A 10,573-nucleotide genomic window follows, 5' to 3' on the forward strand; every position below is an offset into this window, starting at 1 on the left:
ATCCTATCCTTTTTTCCATCAACTGAAAACTTGTTATTTCAGTTATTCCCCTTTCCCTAGATGGACACTTACATGGCAGAAGAGAAGGCATTTTCATTTGGAGGGGGATACCATAACAAGGGTGCATCCATACAAAACAATAAATCCAATAGGGAATTCAGGAGAAGATGCTTTACATGGACAGCAGTAGAACCCATTACCACAGGGAGTTATTGAGCCAAACAGTATGTAGACACATTCAAGGATGCCAGATAAGCACAAGGAACAAAAGGAATAAAAGAACATGATAATAGGGCCAGATGAAGCAGACGGATATAGAATGCAAACACTGGCAAGATGCACATCGCCATATGTAAGCTAGGCTTTCACCCAAGACATGAGCAACCTGACAGTGAATATATCCTTTGGACCCCATATGTCAAGAGTTCAAATGGAAATTCTGACACTTCTGATATTTATTTACAGATCAGTACTTTCATGCCAGATATTTGACCAATTTAACCCAGCAGCTGTGTTAACTTTATTAAGGTTAAGAAGAAAGTGGAGGAAGATAAGAGGAATGGGCAACATAATCAGAACCAGAGGCATGTGGCTCAAGGCGCTGCAGCTATGAACAAGCTAGCAGTGCATGAAGAGGAGAACCAGGGTCTTCAGCATTATCGAGCCGTCTACCAAGAGAGAGCATACCTAAATGCTTGATGCTTGTTTGATTTATTGTTGTCACATGTACCAAGATACAGTGAAAAGTGTTGTGATAGGCAGATCATATCACACAGAGTGCATCAGGGTAGCAGAACAGAGTGCAGAATTTAGTGTTACAGCTGCAGAGGTGTAGAGAGAGAGAGATCAGAATTAACATTTGAGAGACCTGTTGAAAAATCTGATAACAGTGATGATAAAGCTGTTATTGAAACAGTTCATGCGTATATTCAAACTTTGATATCTTCTACCCAATGGAAGAAGGTGGAAGAGAGTATAGCCAGAGTGGGAGGGGTTTTTGATGATGTTGGCTGCTTACCTGAGGCCACAAGAAGTCTAGATGGAGTCACTGTATGGAAGGCTGGTATGCATGATGGGCTGGGCTGTGTTCACGTCTATCAGTAGTTTCTTGTGCTGTTGGGAAGAGTGGTTGCATACCACACTGTGGTGCATCCAGATAGGATGCTTTCTATGGTGCATCTATACAAATTGGTAAGAGTCCTTGTGGACATGCCAAATTTCCTTAGCCTCCTGAGGAAGTAGAGATGTTGTTGTGCATTCTTGGCCAGCATGCCGACGGATTGTTGGTCATCATCATTCCAGGAACTTGACACTCTCAACCATCTCTATCTCAGCACCATTGATGCAGGCAGGGGCATGTCCTTTTCTCCACTTACTGAAGTCAATGATCAGGTCCTTCATTTTGCTAACATTGATGGAGAGATTGTTATCTTTACACCATGCTGCGAAGCACTCAATCTTTCTCTCTCATATGCATACAGGTATACCCCTCCCACTCATACCTACACATACACCCTCTCACACATACCCCATCACACTCCCACACACACTGAACCAAGCTTACACACATACTCTATCACATGCACCCACACACACACTCACACTCAATCTGTTGCTCCAATATATGCACACAAATATAAGCTTATGGGGTGAATTTGTTTTTGCAGAATTATATTTTACTTTACTCAAAAACTGTATGAATACATGTAAAACTGTAAAACTAGGTTGAAAATCGCACAGCACCGGGTTCTAGTCCAACAGGTTTGTTTGGAGGCACTAGCTTCCGGAGCACCGCTCCTTCATCAGGGAGGTGGGGGAATGGCGCTCCAAGGGCTGGTGCTTCCAGGTGACCTGTTGGACTGTAACCTGGTGGGAACATAGGGAACCGATTGCTGGGCCTCTTACTGAGAATATTTATATCATTGATAGTCTCAGATGAGGCACTGGAAGACTGCAGGTTGTCTAACGTGGGGCCACTGTCTAAGAAAGGTGGTAAGGACAAGCCAGGGAACTATAGACCAGTGAGCCTGACGTCAGTGGTGGGCAAGTTGTTGGAGGGAATCCTGAGGGACAGGATGTCTATGTATTTGGAAAGGCAAAGATTGATTAGGGATAGTCAACATGGCTTTTGCGTGGGAAATCATGTCTCACAAACTTGACTGAGTTTTTCTGAAGAAGTAACAAAGAGGATTGATGAGAGCTGATTGGTCAATGTGATCTATATGGACTTCAGTAAGGTGTTCGACAAGGTTCCCCATGGGAGACTGGTTAGCAAGGTTAGATCTCATGGAATACAGGGAGAACTGGCCATTTAGATACAGAACTGGCTCAAAGGTAGAAGGCAGAGGGTGGCGGTGGAGAGTTGTTTTTCAGACTGGAGGCCAGTGACCAGTGGAGTGCCGCAAGGATCAATGTTGGGTCCACTACTTTTCATCATTTATATAAATGATTTGAATGTGAGCATAAGTGGTATAGATGCTGTTTTCATATGGATACTAAGTTGCGGAAAAGGGGAAGGCTGCTTAAATCTTCTTCAAAGAGGTCACTAAGGATTTTACCAAGAAACAATGAAGCAAATTGTTTTTTAGTTGGCATCTTGGGACAAGACTATTAGTGTTCCCCTTTACCCACTCTGCTAGTTGAAAGCAAAATGTGTTGTACATGCTGAAAAGTACTGCACATGCTCTGACTGGGATATCCAGGTACAAAGTAATACCTCTGTGGTTTTGAGACTGAGGCCTTTAAACAACAAGGCTAATGAAGAATCTCAAAAATGCAAGCTCATATCAAGGCTTAATCATATTATTGTGAAACCTGTAATGTCAGAAAGTTCTATTAGAAACAATGGAAGCATTTCCACTGGATTCTCCTAATCACCCTCTATAACTGGCAGAAACTTTGAACAAATTTCTGGAGATCTTCTGTTAAAATTCTAGGCATATATTTTATAAGTCAATGGATGGCAAGTGGGGAGATCTAATTAAATGGTGTGGAAATGTGATACACTCTATGGCATGCCAGGTGTATACTCTATTGATACCAAAAATTAGATTTTCGAAGACTTTTTGCAAGGAGAGAAGGAGATTAATAGAATCACAAAATGACACATGACCATTTGTATGTACTGTACTACCTGTACTGGCTTTTTGAAGAAACTATTCAATTACCGTCAACTTTTTCCATAGTCAGCCAAGCATTTCCCCTTCATGTACATACCCATTTCCCTTTTGAAAATTGTTACTTAATCTGTTTCTACTGCCCTTTCAGAATGTGCATTAATTACTACCGTAAAAGTGTATAGGTTCTAATCTCAGATGAAATGTAAATATGGTAGTTCCCCCCCGCCTGTACCCGCAGGGAATACATTCCACGACTTACCGCAGATAGGAGCAAACCTACTCATTTAAATGGGAAACTTACCTTCCTGGCAGCATCCTGGTCCCTGCTTCTAGAGCGTTCCCTATGATATGTTTGAGCTGCGATAAACCGTGGGTAAATGAAACCATGGGATATGGGGCTCGCCCTATATATGCATTTGATAAAACTGATTTCTCATCATGTTGCTTCAAGGAAACTGGAGGCTATGTTTAATACAGGACAATTGTGTGTTGCAATGGAGTATGCACAATCGTTACTGTTTTTATGAATAGGAATGTTTGTGAAAAACTGAGAGATAAATATACAGTATAAATAAAGCACAAGAGGTAAATGATAAAGAAATGTAGTATAACAGAAAAAATGACATGAACTTGCATTTGGAAGATCTTATTTAATTGTGGAAGTTCATGTATGATAGGAGTGGAAATTAAAAAGCTTAATATGTGAAACAGTACATTGGAATGCATTCATGTGTAGAAAATCCATTGCAGACAAAATATTTAATACAATCTGATAAATAATTTAATTGCATTAGTATTTGTAGATTCATATACCTTCATGTTTCTTTTGTCACATTCTGTCAAAAATCTGTTTGGGATTTACTTGTTTTCACTGTTATTTTTTCGAAAACGCAATTTGCGCATTTCTTTGTATTAAATTGCATCTGGGACATACATGTTTGCAATGTACTGTCATCTCAAAGCACTGCAATGGGACCATATAATCAGCCCCAAGGAGTGGATGGAACAGCAGATCAGAGGCAGAAACACAGGGAAGGAAAAAAAGGAGATGGAGGCACATGGAGGCATACACACAAAGGCAAAGAAAGGATTCTGTCTTGTTGCAAGTTAAAACTAGAATCCTGACCCATCCCAAAACAATTTATGGGCGTTAGACCAAACAAACAGGATGTTGATAACCTTAAATGAGAAAGCAAGACTTGGGGAAAATGGACTTGCTGAGCTTTTAAGTTAGTAATGGAACAACCTTTCTATCAACTTCTAATGACTATTGTGGACTTGGCATTTTGTTCCGTATCCTGTCTCCTGTGGATTGCTGTTTACTGTAAATGCTTTCTTATGTGCTTTCCTGTTTAAATCTCAACAAGAAATATCAATCAATGAAAGATTCTGAAGGAACAGTAAGTTACTAAGGAAGTACATATATCAGAAAGTAGCAGATTTCTCTTTGAAAAAATGCAGAGGCAAAGCAGTTGAGGGAGAACATGACCATTTATTGATTGCTTTTCTCGAGACACTTTTTTCATCTCTGTCCTAAATGTATGACCTCTTATTCTGAGATTATGCCCTATGGTCCGCAACTCTCCCATAAGGGGAAATAACTTCTCAATACTTACCATGCCAAGCCCTCTAAGAATCGCATGCATTTTAATAAGATCTTCTCTCATTCTTCCAATAAGTACAAGCCCAACCTACACAACCTCTCCTCATAAGAAAACCCCTCCATATCTGTTCACAGTTTTCTAGTTGTGATCTGATTGTTGTCTTGTGTGATTTTAACATAGAATCCTGACAGTGTTGAAACAGGTCATTTGGCCCAACAAGTTCACATCGACCCTCCGAAGAATATCCCACCCAGACCCATTCCCCTACTCTATTACTGTACATTCCCCCTGACTAATGAACCTATCCGATACATCCCCGAACACTATAGGTATTTAGCATGGCCAATTCACCTGACCTGCACATCTTTGGACTGTGGGAGGCGACCAGAGCACCTGGAGGAAACCCACACAGTCGCCTGAGGCTCGAATCAAACCCGGGTCCCTGACAGAATGCTAGACACAGCCACTGTGTTGCCCTAAGGAAGCAAGACCACCATATTTTTATAGTCTATTCCTTTTGATATAAAGGCCAACAGTCCACATGCCTTCTCTATTACCCAATGAAACTGAATGTTAGCTTTTGTCATTCATGCACAAAGAGCCCCAAATCCATCTATGCTGAAGCCTTTGCCCATTTCAATAATAATCAAATCTCCTATTCTTTCTGTCAAAGTGCATAACCTCACATTTTTGCACATTATATTCTCTCTGCCAAGATTTTGCCAACTGGTTTAACCTGTTTATATCCCTCTGTAGATTCGCTGTGTCATCCTCAACAATTGTCTTCCCATCAATTTTTGTGTCATTTGCAAACATGGCAACAGCAAATTCACTTCCCTCAGCTAAGACATTAAAATACATTGTAAATAATTGTGGACCAACACTGGTCCCTGTGGCACTCTAATAGCTACAGGTTGCCACCCTAAAAATGTGCCCCTTATTGCAACTCTTCTTTTCTACTTGGTAGCCAACCTTCATTCATGCTAATAGATTACAGTCTCATACAGTATGGAAACAGACCCTTTGGTCCAACTTGTCCATGTTGACCAAGTTTCCCAAACTAGTCACATTTGACTTCATTTGGCACAGATCCCTCTAAACCTTTCCTATTCATACACCTATCCAAATGTCTTTAAATGTTGTGACTGTAACTGTATCTACCACTTCCTCTGGCAGTTTATTTCACATATGAACCACACAGTGAGAAAAAGTTACCCCTCAGGTTCTTTCTAAATCTCTCTCCTCTCACCTTAGAAGTACACCCCTTAGTTTAGAACTCCCCCACCCTCAGGAAAAGACCTTTGCGATTCACTTTATCAATGCCCCTCTTGATTTCATAAACCTCCATAAGATCACCCCTTAACCTCCAATGCTCCAGTGCAAAAAATCTCAGCCTATCCAGCCCTTTCTTATAGCTCAAACCCTCTAGTCCCGGCAACACCCTGGTAAAACTTCTCTGGACCCTCTCCAATTTAATAATATCCTTCCTACTGAAAGTGAGATTTGAGGTTTGTCCTCATTTCGCTGAAAACTGGTTGAACTGTAGGGTTTGGGGTTTGGCTTTGGCATTCCTCTCCCTTGTAAATTGCTGTTTCTCTGTATACAGCTGTTAATGTCAATTGTTTGTAAACTGTGTACAGTTTAATAAAGTATTAAAAAAGGAAAAAAATTCCTTCCTATAGCATGATAACTAGAACTGTATACAATACTCCAAAAGTGGCCTCACCAACATACTATACAACCTCAACATGATGTCCCAACTCCCTCATCTTCTCTCCTGGAACTCCTAGCGTCCTATACTTTGGCCTTTAGCTTTATTCATACTGGGGAAATGTTGACAGAGTTACGGGTCTAGAGAAGGAAATTAATTGCAAATCAACTTACTAAGAGACTGTTCATTTCCATACTTGTAAACATTATTAACGCCAGGTTGTAAGTTTGCTCGCAGAGCTGGTAGATTTGTTTTCAGACGTTTTGTCACCATACTCGGTAACATCATCAGTGAACCTCCACTGAAGCGCTGGTGTTCCATCCCGCTTGCTAATTATGTGTCTTGCTCTGTGGCAGATGATATCACTTCCAGTTCTTTTTCTGAGAGGTTCCAAATCAATATGTTTGCTTATTGAGTTCTGGTTTGAATGCCAGGTCTCTCGGAATTGCCATGCGTGTCTTTGTTTAGCTTGTCCCAGGATGGATGTATTGTCCCAGTCCCTCTTCATCTGTGTATGGTTACCAATGAAAGTTGATTTTTTTTTGGTTCTAGTTGGTGTTCATGTTGCCTGCCTGTCTGTCCAATGTAATGTTTGTTGCAGTCCTTGCAGGGTATTATTCATGTATTACTCCAACACCATGGGCTCTTATCTTACTAGTAGCCTTATGTGCAGTACTGTGTTGAAAGTCTTTTAAAAGCCCAAATATATTAATGCCTACCCTGGTGGTCTAGTGGTTAGGATCCGCACTTTTACCACTGCAGTGCGGGTTTGTTTCCTATCAGAGAATGGGAGTTTATAGATTTCTGCTTGGCACAGTGGTTAGCACTGTTGCCTCATAGCAACAGAGACCTGGGTTTGATTCTGGCCATGGGCGACTGCCTGTATGGAGTTTGCACATTCTCCCCGTGTCTGCATGGGTTTTCTCCAGATGCTCTGGTTTCACCCCAAAGTCCAAAGATGTGCAGGTTAGGTGGACTGGCCATGATAAATTGCCCTGTAGTGTGCAGGTTAGGTGGATTAGGAGTGTTGCCCATGTCCCACCTTAAGGAGGGGATGCCCCCCGCTTCTTTCTGCAGCTGGCCCAGAACTGACGAAACGAGTCTTGGAACCACTCGTCCTCGAGCAGCAGGTTGTTGAAGTGCCAGTATGCGGATCCGAGCCAGGTCCCAAACGGGGGCAGGAGTTCCGCCCACACCAGGTGATGGTCATTGCACAATACCTGCGGCATGGAGGCTGCCAGAATGCAGGAGGCGTACACTCACAAAACGCACAAGCTGTTGATTCTCGATGCTCCGAAAGCGAAGGCGATGGAGTCAGGCTTCGTCTTCCTGGGTGGTATGGGTTTCTTGCAGGAAGCACACTGCATACTTCCCGTTCTGAAGGCCCAAGGTCAGGAATCTGCATTGACACTCCCTGCTGCCAATGATGTTGAGGCTACCTATGGTAGTCTTCGGTGAGCAACCATGAGCAGAGAAACTGTGAAAAAACTTACTGGGATGATGGGGGAACAGGTATAAAGATCCCTCGCCCTCCCTGTGAGTGCAGAGAGGAATATTCTGAACTGTCGCCGGTCGCTCTGGGCCAGACTGGGTGAATGGACAGCAGGACGTGTGAACGAGAAGACCAGCCCAAAAACTTGCCAGCAGTCGAGAACCAACTATATCCTATTATGGTGATCGCAGGTATTCGCTATAAAGTCCCGAAGTTCCCCGAATGGGAGAAGGGGAATCTTGGTTGAGGGCACAAGGAAGACTAAAACCTCATTGGAGACAAACTTCATATCATCCCCAACACCCAGCCGAACCCCCCTCTGGGCGGATGCCCTCTGCTGCCTCTCCCTTCTCCCTGCTGAGAGTGGGAGCAGGACCACGTGATGGCCGCAGCAGTAAAGATGGATGGTCCAGGTGAGGGCAGCAAAGGTGGAAGGTCCAGATGAGGGCAGCAGGAGCAAAGGTGGAAGGTCCAGGTGAGGGCAGCAGCAGCAAAGGTGGAAGGTCCAGGTGAGGGCAGCAAAGGTGGAAGGTCCAGGTGAGGGTAGCAGAAGCAAAGATGGAAGGTCCAGGTGAGGGCAGCAGCAGTAAAGCTGGAAGGTCCAGGTGAGGGCAGCAGCAGCAAATGTGGAAGGTCTAGGTGAGGGCAGCAGCAGTAAAGGTGGAAGGTCCAGATGATGGCAGCAAAGGTGGAAGGTCCAGGTGAGGGCAGCAGGAGTAAAGGTGGAAGGTCCAGGTGAGGGCAGCGAAGGTGGTAAGTCCAGGTGAGGGCAGCAGCAGCAAAGGTGGAAGGTCCAGGTGAGGGCAGCAAAGGTGGAAGGTCCAGGTGAGGGCAGCAGGAGTAAAGGTGGAAGGTCCAGGTGAGGGCAGCGAAGGTGGTAAGTCCAGGTGAGGGCAGCAGCAGCAAAGGTGGAAGGTCCAGGTGAGGGCAGCAAAGGTGGAAGGTCCAGGTGAGGGCAGCAAAGGTGGAAGGTCCAGGTGAGGGCAGCGAAGGTGGAAGGTCCAGGTGAGGGCAGCAAAGGTGGTAGGTCCAGGTGAGGGCAGCATCAGCAAAGGTGGAAGGTCCAGGTGAGGGCAGCAAAGGTGGTAGGTCCAGGTGAGGGCAGCAGCAGCAAAGGTGGAAGGTCCAGGTGAGGGCAGCAGGAGTAAAGGTGGAAGATCCAGGTGAGGACAGCGAAGGTGGAAGGTCCAGGTGAGGGCAGCAAAGGTGGTAGGTCCAGGTGAGGGCAGCATCAGCAAAGGTGGAAGGTCCAGGTGAGGGCAGCAGCAGTAAAGCTGGAAGGTCCAGGTGAGGGCAGCAGCAGCAAATGTGGAAGGTGCAGGTGAGGGCAGCAACAGCAAAGGTGGAAGGTCCAGGTGAGGGCAGCAGCAGCAAATGTGGAAGGTCCAGGTGAGGGCAGCAACAGCAAAGGTGGAAGGTCCAGGTGAGGGCAGCAGCAGCAAATGTGGAAGGTCCAGGTGAGGGCAGCAGCAGCAAATGTGGAAGGTCCAGGTGAGGACAGCAGCGGCAAAGATGGAATGTCCAGGTGAGGACAGCAGCAGCAAAGGCGGAAGGTCCAGGTGAGGGCAGCAGCAGCAAAGATGGAAGGTCCAGGTGAGGGCAGCAAAGGTGGAAGGTCCAGGTGAAGGCAGCAGCAGCAAAGGTGGAAGGTCCAGGTGACGGCAGCAGCAATAGAACTAGGCCCAGGCCATAGCAACATAGAAATAGAAGTCTCCCACACCAAAAGGAGGGTCAAGTCAACTCTACAGTGCAGAGGCGAACTTTCTCCTGCACAGCATACTGCTGGACTCTGTCCCTGAACTGAGGAGATTCTTGGTTGTTTTTTATTAAACTGTACAAATAGTCCACAATAAACAGTAGTTTACAATAAGTAGCAATTTACAGGGGAAAGGAGCTGCAAGGCCAAACCCCAAACCCCACCATGTAACAATCTACAGTGAAGCGCAAACAAACCTTAACTCACTGAAGTGAAAACAATAGATACAAACACATACAAACAGTCGGATCGACCCAACAATAAAACAGTGCACATAACACAGACACCCCCGGCAACCCAGCAAATGACCCAGCCCTCCCACCTTCCAGCCACAAGATCGTCTGCCGCGACGCAGCTTGCGGCACTCAGCCCGCTCTGACACACCTTCCGGCCACCTCAAGGACAGCCCGTCCTGCTCCTTCCTCTGGACAATGGAGCTCAGGACTGCCTGCCCACCCTCCAGCTCTCAGTCTGCCCTGACACACCTCCTTTCCTGTTTATATATTCGTTTTATTTTATTAACCAGCATTTTATTAAATAATACAGTTTGCAACACAATTAACATTAACAGCTGTTTCCAGAGAAACAGCAAATTTACAAGGGAGAAGAGCAGGAAAGCAAGGCCCCAAACCCCACCTTTCAACCAGTTTTCATGGAAATGAGGACAAACCTCAAATCCCTCTTTCCTTCATCACAAAACGGTAACAAATACATAAAACAGTCCAATTACAGAAGAAACAGTGCATGAAATACAGACCCCACGCCCCCCCCAGCAACCCAGCAAGCAACCTGTCCCTCCCACCTTCTGGCCACTCTAAAGCAGCCCACCCCCTACATCCCTTCTGGCTTTCAATCCACCCCATGCCCCTTCCGGTTCTCAGTCCACCCTGA

This window comes from Hemiscyllium ocellatum, chromosome X (genome assembly GCF_020745735.1).
Source record: "Hemiscyllium ocellatum isolate sHemOce1 chromosome X, sHemOce1.pat.X.cur, whole genome shotgun sequence".
NCBI lineage: Eukaryota > Metazoa > Chordata > Chondrichthyes > Orectolobiformes > Hemiscylliidae > Hemiscyllium > Hemiscyllium ocellatum.